The sequence below is a fragment of the Cyanistes caeruleus genome, chromosome 11, assembly GCF_971803275.1.
Source record: "Cyanistes caeruleus chromosome 11, bCyaCae1.hap1.1, whole genome shotgun sequence".
In the NCBI taxonomy this organism is placed as follows: domain Eukaryota; kingdom Metazoa; phylum Chordata; class Aves; order Passeriformes; family Paridae; genus Cyanistes; species Cyanistes caeruleus.
This window is the reverse complement of record NC_141711.1, coordinates 21,346,735-21,365,082: the sequence shown is the minus strand read 5'-3', so window position 1 is coordinate 21,365,082 and position 18,348 is coordinate 21,346,735. Positions and strand designations below refer to the sequence as shown.

The window sequence follows — 18,348 nt, the reverse complement described above, 5'->3', positions numbered from 1 at the left end:
TGGGCACAGGCAGGAAGTTGAGAGAGATAAGAACTGTGGAGAAGAAAGTGGGGGATGGGTGCAGAATGATTGGAATGCAAAGGGAGGAAGAGGAGAGAACAGGGGGCAGAACAGAGCCTGGAGTGAGGGGCGGAGTGAAAGGCAGGGTGAAAGGCGGAATGGAGGGTGGAACAAAAGGCGTGGAGAACCAGGAGGGAGGGAACAGCCCACCCACAGGGGTGGCAGGCGGGGCCGGAGCCCAACAAAAAGGCACAGAAAACAGGAAGTAACCAGCCAGTCGAACTCTGACGCTGATCGAGATACGAGCGATGAATGCTCAGAGCCCGAGTCCTCAGAAAAAAAAAACAGTAGAAAATGTGAAGGGGCATGGGAGCAGAGCTACAACAGCAGAGCGAGCGGTTCACCTCCCCCCGCCCCCAGCCCCCCATAAGACTGAAAGCAAAGCAACAAAACAAAAGAGAAACAACAGAAAGCTGGACATTTTGGAGAGGGATAAAAAAGAGAGTTTTAATTGGACAATTCAAAAATTAGAAGCTTTGTAAATTGTATTGTTTGTAAATCAGCAAATTGTTGTAATCAAGATTGAGATTTAAAAATAAGTTTCTATTGAATGAAGTGCCTTCAAAAATAGATTAAAAAGTTTATAGATATTTTATAGTGAAATATATATAGATGTTGTATTTTTAATAATATCTGCTGGTTTTGTTTTTACAAAATAACATGGAAAATGATGATATTTATGCATCCCAAGAAACTTAAAAGATTTTTGTTTTGTTTCAGTAATCTCAAAGTTATGTTAACCATATATTACCCATTTGCTTGTTTTTTTGACAATTTTAATAAGGAAATTTTAATGTGAATCTTTTTGTTATATAAAACACATATAACAGCATATATACCAATTTGGGTTTTGAATTTTAGTTTAAAAATTAGACTTGAATGTTTTTAAGTTAAGTTGTATAACTTGGATATTTTTTTAAAGTTAAGTTTTGTTATTTTCTTTTGTCATAAATAATTATTGTTAAGTTGAAATATTGTTTAATTTGAATTGTTTTATGTTTTATTGGAGACACTTGTTTAAATTACATAGTTATTTTCCTAGAGATATGAAGACAGCTACAACTGAAACAACTGTGATAGAACACTGATGAACGCCTGCTTGTGGACAGAAATAAATACAGTCTGTGACACCCGTGACTTCACTGAGAGCTCTATTGAGTTGTTGCAATCTCTGCAGTTTTGTTTGTTATAGCTTTCTTATTTTTCAATGTTTCCAGAATTTTAAGAAGATGTACCATTGCTGAAGATCAGCTGCCATGAGAGAGGCTTCAGATTAAACCAACTGCTGAATGATTAAATTAGTCTGGTACCTAAAGATTTTGATTATTTGCTTTGTACAAATGCATTTTAACAGTTTGCTGTGCTGTAAGCATCTCAGAGCTGCTACTATTGAGAACCTTGTTTTAGAAATGAGTTTAGAGGCATCTTTCCAGTTTAAAGCCTAGGCCCTGGCCAAGCCTTGACTTTACCTGGACAGAATGTTTGCCAACAGATCCAGATGTTTTCTGTACCAAATCACTATTTGAGTCAGTTTTTGACTCGGCAATTTGACCCTATTAATATGACAGCTGGATCAATTTTAAAGTGGGCTTGGAAAATCATTTCCGGAGGTGATTATCCAATCCTTCACTGATGATTTTTTGTTGTTGTTTGTTTATTAACTATAGGATGCTGGTACAGTGTTTTAGTAATCAATGGTAGTTTTATATTACATATGTTATTAATAATGTTTATGATTTATTTGATTTTTAACTGTTATAAGTTTTTACTAACTGTGTATATAGTTTTGTGTTAATGTTGAACAAAAGTACATTTCATTTTTATATTTTAAAGAAAACCGGGGAGATTGATACCCTAAAAGCATTTGATTAGTGTAATTCATTAACTTCAAGGGGAGAAGTGCCTGGTTTTGTTGGCAGGTTCAGAAAGGTCACCTGTCCATCTGACCAGACTGTCTGCTTCTGAACACACGAGATCCAGTGAACAGAGAAGTCACCACATAGCCTTGGTACTCCAGACATGGATCAGAAGTGGAGCTGTCAGGACACAGTTGTGTCTGAACACTACACAGACAGTTGCCATCAGAAATTTTATGTTGTTATTATGATGTTGTGTCTTTATCAATTTTTCAGTTATCCTTTGTTTTAAGATTTAGAAGGATGTGAAGAACAAGTTGAACATCAAAGGCCTCAGTCACCGATCAGCTTCCAGCTGACATCACGGGAGCAGTGAACATTCCAGGACTGAATCGTGTTAGAGAAATTTTATAGAAGATCTAAGAAGTGTAGAAACTCCATCTAACTGTATATAAAGCAAATTGTAATTGTATGTTTATCCTTTCAGTAAATTGCTTTCACGCTTAGACTACATATATACCAGAGCACGTGTGTTAAAAGTAGTTAAATAATAGTTTAAGGTAAAGTGTTTAGCCTGTGTAGTAATTGCCGTTAGTATAAAGTGTAAGTATTTTTCCTTTAAGAGGTAGTGTAAGTATCTTTGAAAGTTCATTTAACTTTTAAGTTTTAGCTGTGAGTTTGCAAGTATGGTGTCATTTACATGGTAAACTGCTTATAGTAATTGTGCTGTTTATAGTCATAACACCTGAAGCAGTGGGCTAAGCCCCTGCATTTATACCCAAAGCTTTAATTCCTCTGTTGACTTTTGTGCATTAGGTGTTATCATTCCCAGAGTTCTATACCACTCCAAAGAGGAAGTGAACCAGTACCTTGAGCGAGCAGGCCGCCTTCAGAAAAGGGAGCTGCTGGCAGGACTGTCAATAGCAATGCTGCTCGGCTTGGGAGCGACCGGAGCAGCCACGGGTGTCTCCGCTCTGGTAACCCAGAGTCAGAGCCTCTCTCAGCTACAGATGACTGTAGATGAGGATCTACAGAGAATTGAGAAATCCATATCCTTTCTAGAAAAATCAGTCTCCTCACTCTCTGAAGTTGTTTTGCAGAACAGGCGAGGTCTCGACCTTCTATTCATGCAGCAAGGAGGCTTCTGCATCGCCCTGAAAGAAGAATGCTGCTTCTACGCAGATCACACCGGAGTAGTGAGAGACACCATGGCAGAGCTGCGAGACAGGCTGTCTCAACGGAAAGCAGAGAGAGAAGCCCAGCAAAGCTGGTTCCAGTCCTGGTTCGATCAATCTCCATGGCTAACCACCCTGGTGTCTACCCTGATTGGACCAGTTGTGATGATTTTACTCGTGCTAATCTTTAGACCATGTATTTTAAATAAGCTTGTGTCCTTTGTTAAAAGCCAACTAGAAAAAGTTAACATTTTGTTTATAGAAAGGCAACAGATGCTTTAAAATATACTTAGTTACTGCATGTGCTTTATATTTACTAATGCAAACTATAGTATCCATTTTATAAGCTTTTAGCTTTTTAGTTAAATATAGTGTATTTTGTATTTTACTCAATTTTATATTATCCATTTTTAAAACTTTTTAATACAGATAAGTAGACAAAGTGTTTAGAGATACATATATAAAAATAACATTAGAATTTTTTAAGACTAATATACCTTATATTTTAGCAATTAGTTATTCATAGAGAGGGGGGAATATGTTGTACTTTAAGGCCTTGCGGTGCGGAAGAAATCAGGATGTAACGGAAAGGAGTAACCCACCCCTCTCTCTAGGATAGTAAAACCTCCTGCAATTAGCCTGTAGCACCTAACGATGACGTAAGCAGATGGGAGTAACACAATGACCCTAGGTTATAAAATGTTAAATTCCCCTGCAATAAAACGCCATTTACGCCATCCATCACATTGATGCTGTGGGATATGGCCCGTGTGGCTGGAGATAGCCACCATGCTGGCGCTGGCCAGGGTGCCTGCCTTGCTTAAAAACCTTCAAAATGCTAGCAAAAAATTGTGTGCAAAAAGTACTGATCAAAGATGTGAACAATCCAATATCATCACACTGACAAGTCCAACTGGCAGTTTTTCACAGTGGTGTGCTAAAATGTTGAGGAATGCATCAAACCCTGTATTTGGGACTCAATCCCAAATCAATCGTAGACTACCAACAGGTTATTTTCTAATTTGTGGTAACAGAGCATGGGCAGGTATCCCATCACAACCTGTGGGAGGTCCTTGCACAATTGGACAACTCAGCGTGGCACTTCCACTCCATCATCCTAATAGCGCACGTCGTGTCAGATGGAAAAGAGATCTTAGTCAAATTTTGAGTTCTGACTGTGATGATAATTTAGATTTATGGAACAGATGGCAAGTGTTTTTTGCTTCAACCTTTTTGCCAGGTGCTGCTGCTGCTAGAGCTCATTGCAATTTAAAGAAACTTAGTTGTTGGGTTGTAAAACAAGCAAAAGGTACTAGCAGAGTACTTTCTGAATTAGCAATTGATATGTCAAAAGTTCAGCATACAGTATTTCAAAATCGAGCAGGCATTGATTTTTTGTTATTTGCACATGATCATGGATGTGAAGACTTTGATGGTATGTGTTGTATGGACTTACAAGATCATTCAAAATCCATCCACAAGGAAATTCAAGAACTTATGCAGCATACACAGAAGATCAAAGGAGATGTGAGATTCTTTAGGATTGATGGACTGGCAAATTAGCTTGGATTGACAGGATGGGTTAAGAGTTTATGTAAAATAGGATTATTAATTTTCTGTGTTATGATCTTTGGTTTGTTATGTGTTAATTGTGCAATATCTATAATCAAGCGTTTGTTTGTTAAGGTAACCAAAGTCATGGTTGTGCAGAAGAAAAACGGGGAATTGTTGGAGAATGACTTGCTTCTCGAGGCCATAGCTCCTTGGGGGCCTGCACAACCCTGCCTTTGAGCTAGCTTGAGTCCTTGGCAGAATATTGTATCAAAGAAATGAAGAAGACTAATTGTTAATAAGACAATGAAAAATAAGAATTTTAGGGTGAGAAATCTGCTAAATGTATCTTAATAAGTTTTCCTAAAAAGTATCTTATAGAGCTTGGGTGTTATGAGCTGGACCAATGGAAATGTAGAAATTAACGCATGAAAAATAGCAATTATCCAAACCTAGTAGAATACAGATCGCATGTTGCCTTTTCAAAATACTATAAAAATGTAGCTAAGGTTGTAATAAATTTAGAACAAGCAGCTAACTCATATTGGGTCCTCTCTTGATTCCCGAATCCATCTCCTACAAACCATGATCCCCAGGGTCTGATTGGCTGCTTTCTCAACAAACTCTGGGGAATTCCAAACCATCGGGAGCAGGACCTGAGCAACCTCATCCACCTCGGAGTCCATGTCCTTCTTCAAGGTTGCAAAGAGCTCTCCAAGAGTGACGATTGCAGTGTAGGACACCTTGGAGCAGAGGTTGCTCACCTGGGGAAGTGATGAGAGAAACATAAGAATCACCTTGAAAAGAAAACCTGTGGCCTTAGACAAAAGTCTCAGGAAATGGCAACACATCCCAATTTGTCCAGGGGAACAAAAAGCACAATAAGAGCAGGAGAGCTGAAGCACAGAAAGGCACTTAGTCTGGCACCAATTTCGGGCCTCAGACCTGCTGACAGCAGGCCTAAAAACAAATAATTTAACTTAACTCCTCTGTAATGCCCACCCCTTTGATTTTAGGTCCTTTTGTTTGGAAACAAACAAATTAAACAAGGGCTGCTAGCAAACCATAAGGCACAAGTCATAAAGACAAAAGAATCATGTGCTCCTGTTCAAAAAAGCAACACCAGAAGTTGAAGCACTCAGCCAAGAAACGGAAAGCACAGGCTCAAGTCTACAGACTAATTGGCAGTGTTGAATTACAGCTCAGGCAGAGGTTAGGACTCTGGTAAATAACATAATTAGTGTCTCAGTTTGTGCATTTGCACCTTGCACTACAATGACACCTCACTCAAAGATGAGTGTCAGACACCCAACCTACCAGGAAATACAGCTACATGCACACACACATCCTAGCTGACAGACACTAGAAATATAAGGTCTAAAAACAGAACTGGAGGCAATTCCTGAGCACACATGGACATGAACATGAACATATCTACTCTACACACCATGTATGAAGTACAGGGGACAATTCAGAAGAATGTTCTCACCTCGCTGGTAACTGCCAGGCAAATTTCACAAAGTCTGCAAAGCACGACTTCTGAATGGGACCCAGCCAGCTGTTTGATGCTTCTCCTTCAGCTCCCTGAAAGGCAAGTACCAAAAAGATTGGTTTTTCTCTCCACCAAGAACTAGGCAGCACCCTCTGAAATGACCAGGCTGGCAGCTCAGGGGCACCTCAGTGGGAGGTGCTTTTCAAGGAGCACTTAAGCAAATTGTGCAACTTGTTGCCACAGGATGCTGTGGCTGTCAAAAGCATACACAAATCGACGAGGCAAATAGAGGATTTTTCTCAGAGTCTTCATTTGTGGCCATTTTACAAGATAGCCTTTCTGAAACCTCTGGCCCATGAAGTTCCTCTGTCACTGCTTCCTAGAAGCTGTGAGACCAGACCAAGTTGCTGTTTCCTGTCACCTCCCTGTTCCTGTCCCTGAGACACAGTCCCATTGGGCTGTTCCTGGGGCATTTTCCTTCTTTACCAGCCCCAGCAGGCAGTTCAGCAGTAAGAGACTGCACTGGCACTCTGGAGCTGACTTTCCACTCTGCAATCTACGCATGTCTGTCACCCACTCCACTCCTCCTCCACATTGCCCAGAAAAAAGCAGCAGCATGTCCCAGAAGACTCCACACCTGGGCAAGAACACTTGAAACTCTGGCAAAACCCCCTACCTAAAACAACCCCCATAACAGCAATGTGTTATTTAAAAGGTGCAAACAACAACTCCATCTCTCAGCGCCTGCTTTGTGCAGGCCCACAGCTCCAGGAAGGTTGGTGAGGCATCAGGGATGCAGCACAGGGCTGGTGATGATCCCACGGGCACCCCTGAGTGTCACCCAGACACCCCCACACCTGCAGATGCTCTCTGCACCTCACAGGGCACCAAAGAGAAATGGGGAAGAGAAATCAGAAGAGAAAGAGAAAAGCAAAGGCGACTGCACATGGAGATGCATTGTAGCAGATTTTTCATGTTTATCCCAATGTGAATGGAGTCCTTATCCCCATGTGAATGAAGCATTCACCAATGAGTGGATCCTAACACAGACATCAAAAAGACAATCAATACTGATAGTAAAAGGTTTTAAAATCATAGAAAATTTGGGGACTTAGAAAGAAATTTAGGCTTGGCAAGCCCTGGGAAAAGTAGGTCCTGGGAATGGTTGGCCTTGTGCTTGCTAAAGATCATGTGAAACTGCACCTGTGTAATCAGTATATGATGAATGATACAATTGTTAGATGTGATTAGATATAATTATTGTTTAAAGAACATGAGAAACAATTGAGGGGGTTTTGAGGGGATCACGAGAAATTCCTGCTTGAGTAAAAACAATGGATACAATAGAACAATGTAAGTTTAATAATTAACATGTAAGTTATATAATGATAGAATATAAAAACATGTTCAGCTCGAAACCAAGGTGGGTCAGGTTTGGGTATGAGTACCCCTGACACCCAGAGCTCTTCAATAAAGCACCTTCATATAATCATTCCATGATTCTGTGTTCCTGAACGCTAACAATACCAACTAACATTTGTCAGGTTAGCACCGCTGGGCCTCCTTCTGTCTGTGTCAAATTTTGGGACATGATGTGAGTTTTGACCAAGCATCTCAGGCCCATATGATGCAGTGAGAAGGAAAAAGTTGAAGGAAAAAGTTGAATTCCAAAAGTGCAAGATTCCTAGAGGATTATATTTCTTTTTCCTTCTCTTCTGCCATGAGCCCTTCTGCAGTAATGACAGGCTGAGGGACTTGAAAGCACAAGTCAGGCCATTTCTCAGAAAGAGGAACTCCCTGGAGCTGCCTGTGGCATTCACATGCAGGAGGTGCCAGGGAGACCCTGTCAGCTGCCATTGCTGTCAGCAGTGGGACCAGAGAGAAGAAACCTTACTCAATCCCACTGGGCCAGTGCCCCAAGGCACCCAAATCTCTACACTCAAAAGTGCTGCCGTCCTGCTTCTGCCTTCAGCCAGCAAATCATCTTGTCCCACAGCTTTCTCTCTTCCCTCAAGATTGCCTTTGCAGCTCCATGAAGCAGCAGGCAAAGCCAGCAAAGAGCAGGGACCTGCTGCAGCTGGAGCACTGCTGCAGACCAAGGCCAAGGAAAGGCTGCTGTCAGATCTTTATCCTCCCACTGCTCTGCAGTGGTTTCACTGGTGCTCCTTGGCCCTCTGGGCTCTTGGGGCTCAGAGGCACTAGCAAGATCCACTTCTGAGCTACCTTAACGCTAAGAGGGAGACAGAGTGAACGGGGCCTTTCTTACCAGTCATCGCTGCCCAGCAAGGAGAGTGCCTTGAGCAAGGCCTGCTGTGGGTCACAAGAGGCTGTGTCCTTCTGCCTGTTCCCACGCAGCGGCTCCTCTCGACGCTTGGCACCAGTGGCCGTCTGCCAGGTCTCTGTAAGGACAGGGTCAGCCATGAGCGCTGCAGCCCCGGGCAAGGCACCCCGCCATGGAGCGGCCTGCAGCCCCACCTCCCAGCCAGGCTTCCATGTGGGACAAAGTGGCACTGGCTCAGACACTTCCCTGCTGCCTGGCTCCTTGGGCTGCTTGCTTTCTCCCAGCCCCCCCAGCTGGGCACAGCTCCAGGCTAAAGCTGACAGCTGCCCACACACACCAGCTCCCAAGTGCCACAGCTACCACAGGCAGCGGCAGCTTCCTGAGGCCGCCGAGCTCCCACTGCCTGCCAGACAGCGCCCACCAGCAGCACTTGCTACCCCAGGAGGGAACCCCTCAGCTACCTCTCTTGTCTCAGCACCCTGATTTCCCCCAGCCCCGAGGACAGAGGCACTCTGCAGCTCCCTGAGGAAACACCTGCAGCTGCCTTGCCACAGCCCCAAGCCAAGGCTGAACAACCCAGCCCTGCTGGGCCCGGCTGAATCCCCACGCAGCAGCGACCAGGGAGCAGCGATACCTGACCCTTCACTCCTGACAGCGCCTCTCTTTCCATTGCCTTCAAATCTTCTAGACAGCAGGCAGCTGACTGCACATGCATTGTAGCCTACTGTTGGCCAGGGAGTACTTTATGGATTTTGCTCTTACCAAGCATCATGAATCTTTGCTCTTGCATAGGTACACACTGGCTGTATTTCAAAGATGCTGAGGTGAAATTTGTTTGTCATCAAATGTTCATGTTTGTGAACTCAGCAGTGCCTAAGCTTTCTCTTGTGGAAAAATGCAATTTCCAGTCTAGACAGTTGATAAAATAGCCTTCCAAATGCAAACTCTGATAAAAATATGCAAATACAGCTGCAAATGGTTGCCAGACACATGCTCTTGATAATCAGGTGTCCAGGCTTTGTCTTAATTGAATTTTTTTGTAAGGAAAAAAATGTACATGGTATGAGAAATATCAGATGATAAAAACATTTCTTATGAAATCAAATTGTCATCAAAAGCACTGTCCATCCAAAATTTCATGTTGTGCACTCAAAAGATCATTTACTAATGTGTGGATGAAAACATCTGAGCTGTCTACAATGACGGAGTAATAAACATTGCACAGAACCCAGATGAACTGCTCTAGACTCTCCAGGGTTTCTGTGCTACCTTGCCTGTTCTCACAAAGTATACCATAACATCTAAAATATTCAGCCAGGAGCTAATGTGGATGTCACTGATGTACCCCAGACACTGACATCAGTGATGTCACTGCAGAAGTGTGTAGACATACACATCTAGGTTCACTACCAATGGAGAGCCATGTCACGCTAGTTCTGGTCAATTCTGAACATGGAAGTAGCACCTCTAGAAAGGAGCATTCCAAGTATCAATCCTAGCTCCTTTCTTTTTCATCTCTCCCTACTTGGAATGATAGCACAGGCACTCTACCCACAAGGGAGAGACAAGAGCCACTGGGACTATCTGCTGGGTATTTACTGCAGGCAGCAAACAGCCCGGGAGCACCAGGCAGCCCCGCCCGGCTGTCACCTGCTACATACGGCCACTGTACTTGGCTGGGGGGACACAGGAGGCACTGCTTGTTCCCTCTTGGCATTGCAGGCCGTGGGATGGCAGCAGTGAGGAGCCACTGGGCACTTCTGGGAGCAGCAGCACGACTGCACCAAGGGCTGACTGCCATGTAGAGACAGCCCTTGCTGGGATAGCAGAAAGCTGGCTGCAGAGCCGGACAGCAGCACGGGCAGAGGGCCGAGATGGTGAGTGGACAACTGATCGTGGTGGTACTCGTGGGTGCCCAGTGAGCACACCCTGGCACACTGCCCCACACCACATCCCTGCAGTTACAGCTGCCTCCTGGCACCAGTGTTGTAGTTTGGACTATCAGGTGGGGCAAAAGCCAGAGTTAGGCCTTCACCACTACTTTATTCAGCTCCACTTTCCAATGGATCTCTAAGAACCAGCTGCTCCACTACTGCAGAGCTGGAGTGACTCAAAAGTACATTTGCTCTTCATTCTCAGGACAGGCTAGGGACCCAAGATCCAAGCTGTGCTGGGTGAGGCAGATGGCAGTTTGGGCTTCTTGGGGCAGGAAAAAACCCGTGTGGGAAAAAGCTGCCTCGGAGCAGGCTTACCTGAGGAATTTTGTGGGAAGCTGCCATCCCCATGGATGATGGGCATATTGGGCAGTACGGGCACGTTGTCCTGCTTCCTCAAGACCTTCTTCTTCAAGGCACTACCAGGGTGTTTTCTCTGCACACTGGAAGCTGTGCCATTGATAGGCAGTCGGCTAAAGCCTGTGGGGAGACCAAAGAGGAGCTTGTAAGTGAAGGCTGCTGCACAGGGTGACGATGAAAAGGGCCAGAAAACTTGCTGGAGTTGGGTAACATCTCTTTGTTATCCTAAAGAACTTCAAGTATAACACTGGCACGCTAACATGGGACAATGATCCCAGAATCCCAGAATCCTAGAAGAGTTTGAGTTGGAAGGCACCTTTAAGCACTATCTAGTCCAACCCCTGTCAGCAGGGACATCTTCATCTAGATGAGATTCCTCAGAGCCCCATGTAAATTGGCTTTGAACACTTTCAAGGTTGGATCAACAACAGCTTCTCTGAGCAAACCCTTCCAGTGCTTCATCCCCTTCATTATAAAAACATTCCCACCAGTACCTAATCTGAATCTACCCTCTTTTAGAGTTTAAAACCAAATTGCAGTGATGCTTCCCCTAATAAACAGGGAAAACACGGTATTGCTTTGCTTTTGTTTTCCTGTTTCAGAGGCTGGCTGGGGAAGTTACCAAATGAAAGTGCAGATAGCCTTGCGTGATGCCCTGGGGCTGAGTGCTGCCTCCTAAGGTCCCTGCTGCCACCCTGGGGGCAGCGCACACAGCACTGCAGTCAGAGCCCCTCAGCCAGGATTCAGTCAGGAACACTGCTGGCTCCTGGGGCTACAGCAGAAGCACTGGCTTGGGGCTTCAGCACAGCTCTACAGTGCCAGCTCCTCTGCAGGCTGTGGCAGGAGGAGGATCTCTGGTGTTTCCATTAGAAGAAGTTGAATTTTGTTTCTTCTCAGTTCCACCATGGCTAAAGAGCATTCTTTTGGACTCCCCTTCCCTGGAGGCTGCTCTCCAGGAGAGAGTCTTAAACCTCAGTCAACTTTGCAAGACAAAATTTTCTTCTCTGAAAGGCATTTGGAGGTGAAGGTGGGAAGCTGATATTCTGTTTTTGACTCAGTGAGGCTATGGGCTTCTGTATATTTCTTGGGGGAGAAGAAAGAACTCCTCTTCAAGCTTCCACTCAGATGCAATCAGAGCAGCCCCCCTGTCTAATTGCAGCACTGTGCAAAGGGCAAGCGAGTGGTCAAAAAAGACTACAAGTGTAGCCACCACCTACTTGCTTCTTCTGCATTCCCACTGTCAACTGTCTGTGCAGGCAGCTGCAAGGATGTTTTCCTTTGTGTCCTTTTCTTCACTTCTTCCTCAATAAGCTCCTCAACCTTCCACTCTAAGTTCTTTTGAGCCAACTTGCATAATGCATTGCAACTAGGTCTAGTTGCAATGGAAATACATCACAGATGTAAGCAGAGACACCCAAACCAGACACAACATCTCATCAGGAGCACAGGGTCCATAGAGTGCCACAGCCTTTAATGCAGCTCCATATTCATTCCAATAGTTTCACAAGCATGTCTCCTGTCCTCACCTTGGCAATTACACACAGGGAGGTGGAAGACTTTAGGGCCACAACCTTACACTGCTCCAACTGCAACCTATGACAGGAAACCCTGCTTGAAGTACAAAAGTCATCAGAGTGCTCCAAGACAGATGAAGAGCTCACATGCCCAGTGAGCAGGCAGTTCAGTTCCTACAGGCCATGGCAGCAGAATATAAACCATGTGCAATATGCAGCAAGGAGGGGTAATTGCTGTTGCATAACACTCATGGCCAGGAATGGCAGCTGTTTCTCACTTCCTGGCTTCTGAAGGACTCAGTTCTGAGGGACTCTGAAAGACTGTGAAGGACCCTGAAGGAAGTCTGCTCATCTATGTCTTTATCCCTTACCTTTCCAAAGCCATCCCTCAGGTTTTTGTCTCTCCTAAGACCAGTTCTGCTGGGATAATCCTTCTCCTTGGCTTGGCTCAGTGGGAGGCCTGGTAATGGAAGCAAAGGTTCGTGTAAACCTCTGGCAGACTTCAAGCCCTCAAAAACGCCATGTGGGCAACAGGCAAGACAGGTTCCAGACTGCAGAGCTCTCATAAGACACAGAGATTGTGTAGGAGAGCAGCAAGGTACATATGCCTGGACCCTCTCCCAGTGGATGTGCTACTGGCAGCAGACAGGACATTACTCTGTTGGCCAGCAGACTGAAACCTGCTGCATGATGAAGGCCTCAGACCCTGGATGCTGGAGAGCCTCGGTGTTTGAAAGAGAAGGGCAGAGATGGAGATTGCTCTTGGCAGAGATTCTTATCTGCCCTTATGCTGATTTTAGTAAACATCTTCCTTCGGGTTTCTAAAAGAAAACCCTGGTTCTAATACCTGTGGGCATTTAAATCAACACTTTCTTCTCTTTGTTGGAATATTTTAGAGGAGATTGAAAGAAAAGCTTAGGAGTGCAGGAGTGATACCCAAAGGTGAACTCTGTTCTTGACACTAGATAATTTGCCTTCCCCAAGGATTTTCATTCAAAACTGTATGAGATTGGGCCACTTTTGGGACAGACTGACTAAAAGCTGATTTTCTTAATGCAAGTAGAATAATGCAGCTCATTCTGAAATACTATCCAACAGAGCTGTAAAAATTCAGAGAACTACTCATTCTATACAACAACTTCACAGAGGCTAAAATCAAGTGGCAGAAAAGCAGAAAATAGCCAGTGTTTTAAATCAGGATTTTTTGCCCCTGCAGAATGGTCAGCTTAAAAATAAAGGAGAGTTAGATAAAGTCTTTGAGGGAAAAAGGCAATTCTAGATGGAAGGCAAGGCCTTGGAAGGTAAGAGCATCTGGGAAGTTGGCAAGGAAACTCCTGACACCAGGGTAACCTCCTTGGGACCACTGCAGTCATTCTTTGCAAAATGGACACACAAAATGTAACAGAGGCCACAATGCAAACCTAAAACATCTGGAGCTCCATATTTCATGGGACAGACTTCCTGCAAACTTCTAAATAGCTGCACAGGGAAACATGCTCCTGCCAGCAGCCACTTGAAGTGAGCCAGGGGGAAAACCCTGTCCCACTTGCACAGAGCTACCACAGGAACCCCCTGGCCTCTGGGCTGGCCTGGGACAGCAGGGAGCCCAGAGCCCTGGGCTTTGCAGCCATGGCTCAGCTGCACATGCAGCCTCCTGCTCCTGTCCCTGCCCCACAGCTGAGCAGCCCTACAGCTACACGGGGCACTGGCAGCAGCACAGCTCATTGCAGGGGGCACATGCAGGGCAGAACTGTTCCCTGGGGATGAGCACAGGCTCTCTGGGATGGCACAAGACCCTTCCTCCTGCCAGAGAGCAGCCCAGATCCCACCTTAGCTCTGCGTGAGGTTGAGCCGGGCTCAGCCTTCACCTTGTCCTCCCTGGCAGTGACCCTGGGGGCAGCGCTGCTCTGCTGCCTCTGCCGGGGCTCCTGGGCCCCGCTGATGCTTTCACAGCCTGCAGGGCTGTCTCCCAGCCTGGCCTGGCTGCAGCCTCTCCCCAGCCTCTGCAGGAAGGCATTTGGCATCAGCTGACAGGGAGTCTCAAACTGCACCACAGGCCATGCACACCCTGAGATCCCCTGCAATTTCTCAGTCTCCAGGTAGATCAGGTCTAGGGGCTGTTTGGAGAAGGGACCAACCTGGGACAGTCCTGAAATCCTGCATGTTTTCTGATCCTTATCCATGCCTTTCACAAATATTGCCTCCTGAAGATGGCACTTCCGCAATGAGGAGCAGCCCCATCTGATCCAGCGGTCCCTCTTCCATTCTACAGAAATGAAATGAGAGCCTGTGCAGCAGGAAACCATTCCTGAATGAAGCAGTGATTCTGTGCCAGACTCTGCTGCATGAAAGAAGGCGATGCCAGGCACAGGCCCAGACACAGGAGGTAATTGCTGTGCTGGGCTCAGCCCTCGGCGGGGCTGTGTGCCAGCAGCTCTACCCCCAGGGCTGGCCGTTGCACAGTGTGGCGGCAGCCAAAGCTGGAGGTGCCTCAGCTCCTAGGCCTCTGGAGCTCATTCCCAGCCCTTGGGAAATGGGACTCATGCACCAACATCACTCCCTCTGCAGCTGTTCCCAGAGCTGGTCCTGAGTGCCCAGAGGCCCAAGGCACTCCAAGCGGGAGCCCTGCTGAGAGCCCAGGGCCACAGCCAGCCCCGTCTCCCAACTGGGCAGGGCCTGCACTGGCTCCTGACAGGGCCTGGCTCTGTCCCCTTGGGCTGGGGGAGCTGTCACAGAGCAGGGAGGGTCAGGGGTGGCTGTGGCTGCTCAGGGATGGCTTTGGCCTGAGTCCCTGGAACAAGCCACTGCCCAAGCAGCTGCGCTGTCCCTGGGCTCTGCTCCCGGCCTTCTGGGCTCTGTTGGGTGGCACAGCCTTGTGCCAAGGGGCAGCAAGGTGCCCGCAGGCCCCAGCTCTGGGGCAAACAGAGAACGTCCTGGCCGTATCCAGCATGCTGCCAGCTCAGCAGCAGAGCACAGCACGGGCTCACACTGCCCATTGCTTCCGTAGATGGAGCCGGCGCCACAACTCATGTTCCTGATTCCCAGAAGGGGATTGAAAGGGCTTTCTGTCAGGGAACACTCTGTTGGCTAGGGATAATAGCAGGCCTACTTTGTTTGGAACTTATCTTCATGTTGTTCTGCTTTGGAATCTGCTATGCCTGGAAGAGAAAACGGTGAGTGTTTTGTTCATTTTTCCCTCAAACAGCTTCTTTTGAAAGTCTATTGTAGACAGGAAATATTCTCAGTGAGACTGAGGCAGGGAGGAAGAAGAGAGGGGAAGAGATTGCCCTTGAAAGGCAGACATGCTCTGGGGCCTGCTGCTGGCCAGGGACCCTGCCCAGAGCCATCCCCTGCCCGCCGGGGCCTTGAGGGGCAGCTCTCCAGCTGGGCCAAGCTGTGCCAGCAGCTGCAGCCGTGCTGGGGAGCCTTGGCCGCTCTGGGCCCTGCTGTGCAGGAGGGTCTCTGTGTGCCAGCGGCAACTGGGGGCCTCAGCCACCTTCTCTCTCCACAGGAGCACTTCTGGACAGCAGTTGAAAGACAGTGGCTGCACTAAACACCCTGACAGCTTGAGCAGCTCCTCTTCAGTAATGAGGGCCAGGGCAGCTCTCTCAAGAGCTCTGAGAAGAGGACCCCGGAGCAGCCATCCCAGAACAGGAGGAATCCTCCTATAACCGTGTAGATCCCACGGCCAGCTCTTCTCCCCATGGGTATCCCCAAGGTCCCTTCAGTCCCTTTTTTGGTCCTCCTCTGCCTCGGCGTAGCCCATTCCTTAGTTCTTGTAGAGACCCCAGGCCCAGCCCAGCACCCTCCAGCCCCACCTGAGACCAACATGGCCCTTCCTCTGTCCCTGAGCCCCGTGGCCCTGCCCTCTAAACAACACTGAAGGTGAGCCCATCTGCCAGTGTAGGTGATGGCCCCTTCATCCATTCCAATAAAGAGATGGAGCTGTTAGCCCAGTGTCCGGCTGGTAGCACCAGCAAAGCCCACACAGCACCAGCCCCAGCTGAGCTCCATGTCCTGGAGCTGCCAGGGCTGACCACGGTGTGGGTGGGCAGGAGCCAGGCAGGGGCTGCTGTGACCAGCGCTGGGGCCCCGAGGGGCTGGGGGAGTCCAAGCTGAGCATCCCTGGGCTGAGGGCACATTTCCTTCAGTGGCATCACCTGGGCCTGCACCTCCTCCACTGGAGTGCCCAGGAAAAGAGGGAACCACCAAGAGCAACACCAGGGACGCAGCCTGACTGTGGACATGATTTTCTGAACCTGAGAGTCATTCAAGCTCTCAGGGGCTGATTGTTTCCAAGAGAAAGTCTTTGGAGAACATTTTCTCTCTCAAGGAATGTCAGTGAAAGTAAGGTTTGCTTTCCCAAAACAAGACAGATGTTCTGAGAGTGTTTTTCTCTTATCCAACCAGTGGGATGAGGGAGGTCTTGTTCTTTCTACCAGTCAAGATAACCTGTATTGGAACACCTTAAGAAAGGGTTGAAAACCCCAAAATAAAGGCTTTCTGCTTCCTGAAAAACCTCTGGTTGCTCTGAGTGATCAGAACCTGTTGGAGTCTGGAATACAGAGTGTGTGCCCTTGTTTCTGATACTTAGTTATAAGATCCAGAAAAACACTGAATTTCATATAACATGAAATTCATGAGCATGTTTTCATGGTGATATATGAGAACAAATGTTAAAGGTAGATAATAAAAGCTAAAAGTGTAAGTGTGTAGATTAGAAAGTTTTTTTAAATCACTGGGTGAAAAAGTTAGTTTAGAGAACAGGAGACAAGATGGAGGATTTAGGGTGTTGTCTCTTGTCCCTTCCTCTTTCTTCTTCATGTTCCTCTCCTAGAGGTTTTTGGGTAATAGTAAGTGATTGGACAGAAAATGCCACAGTGCTGCACACAGGTGATGGGTCATTGGGTCATTAAGAAAGATAATATACGTGTCTATTGTTAATTAGGTAACAATAGGTATAAAGATAAAAGAACTGCGTAGTTCAGAGCCATTTTGTGCATCAGACACAAATGTGCCACAAGGCCTTGTTTGTACCATCAGTAGAAAGAAATGTACCAGATTGCAAAGATTAACCTTGTGTAGCCAGCCTGGAGAGACCTGTTAAGTTTTGTGATGACCTTTTAATAAACATGAGAAACAAGATTCTTATGAGCTCGAGAGTTTTCTTCAAATCAGAAGAACTGAGATAAGCAGGGCTCCCCACGAGGGAGAATCCCAAAAGAATTCAGTCCAAAGGAGGCTGAGAAATCCGGGAAGAGACAGAAGAGTACAGAAGAGATACAGCAGAAACAGAGAAACAGAGAAAGGAGTTTTTAAAGAAAAGTTACACTACACTTCTATGAAGACAGGATAACATACAACTTAAAACCACCATCCCAATTACACTATAAGTAAAATCCATCCCTCTTCTAGCACAAGAGGCCACAACCATCCAGTGATGCCCCAGCTGGCGAACCGACTTCCAATGGGGTCACTATCTTCTTTCAGGGCATGTAACCCATCCTGTAGCTGTTGTAGTTGCAATATTGCAAGTATTTTGCAATACTGCATGATGTACACTACTCACATCAGCTGAAAGTTCACTTAACATTGTGGATGTTTAGTAGAATTCTTTTCTAGTCTGATAAGCGAGCCTTTTTAGAGTTGACAAGCCTTCAGCAGCAGCTGCTCCTGGAGTAAAGAAGGAGGTTGCCCATATTATACCATGATTCCAAAAGTCTGGGTCTCTAACATCATTACATTGTAATTCATTCAGGCTTCGCTTTGACTGTTTGATGTTTTTTATTTTACCAGCTACATTCAGCAATTGATGCAAGCTTGGATGGAACAATGTAAGTTTCCCAAGATAACAGGGTCCTCCATGTGGACTAGCAGGAATTCCATTCCATGCTCTATCTCCACAGATTAGGAATATTGAACTAGGTAATCGCTTTGGTAATTGTCCTGTGAGATTGTACCGTGAATAAAAGCTTTACTTTCAGTGTTAGTAACAAGATCAACTATAGGGTTAACTAGAGCTCAGTGTTGCATTACTTTGTTGGAGTGGCTTTCTGTTGGGGATTCAAACATTATTCATCCACCTGAGGTACTGGTGGAACCTAACAAGTCCAATTCTTCTGGGG

At 46.2% G+C, this 18,348-nt stretch overlaps 2 long non-coding RNA genes across 2 annotated transcripts; one reads left to right on the top strand and one right to left on the bottom strand.

Annotated features, from left to right (window-relative positions):
- Nucleotides 1–2,198: 2,198 nt before the first annotated feature.
- Nucleotides 2,199–16,066, bottom strand: LOC147651114 (uncharacterized). Its single transcript, XR_015275099.1, has 6 exons — nucleotides 14,362–16,066; nucleotides 12,595–12,683; nucleotides 10,668–10,829; nucleotides 8,401–8,533; nucleotides 6,132–6,226; nucleotides 2,199–5,406 (listed from the first exon to the last, which is right to left on the bottom strand). It is a non-coding gene; the product is annotated as an uncharacterized LOC147651114 (long non-coding RNA).
- LOC147651113 (uncharacterized) lies at nucleotides 14,681–17,368 on the top strand. The gene is made up of 2 exons (XR_015275107.1): nucleotides 14,681–15,396; nucleotides 15,735–17,368. It is a non-coding gene; the product is annotated as an uncharacterized LOC147651113 (long non-coding RNA).
- Nucleotides 17,369–18,348: the final 980 nt, after the last annotated feature.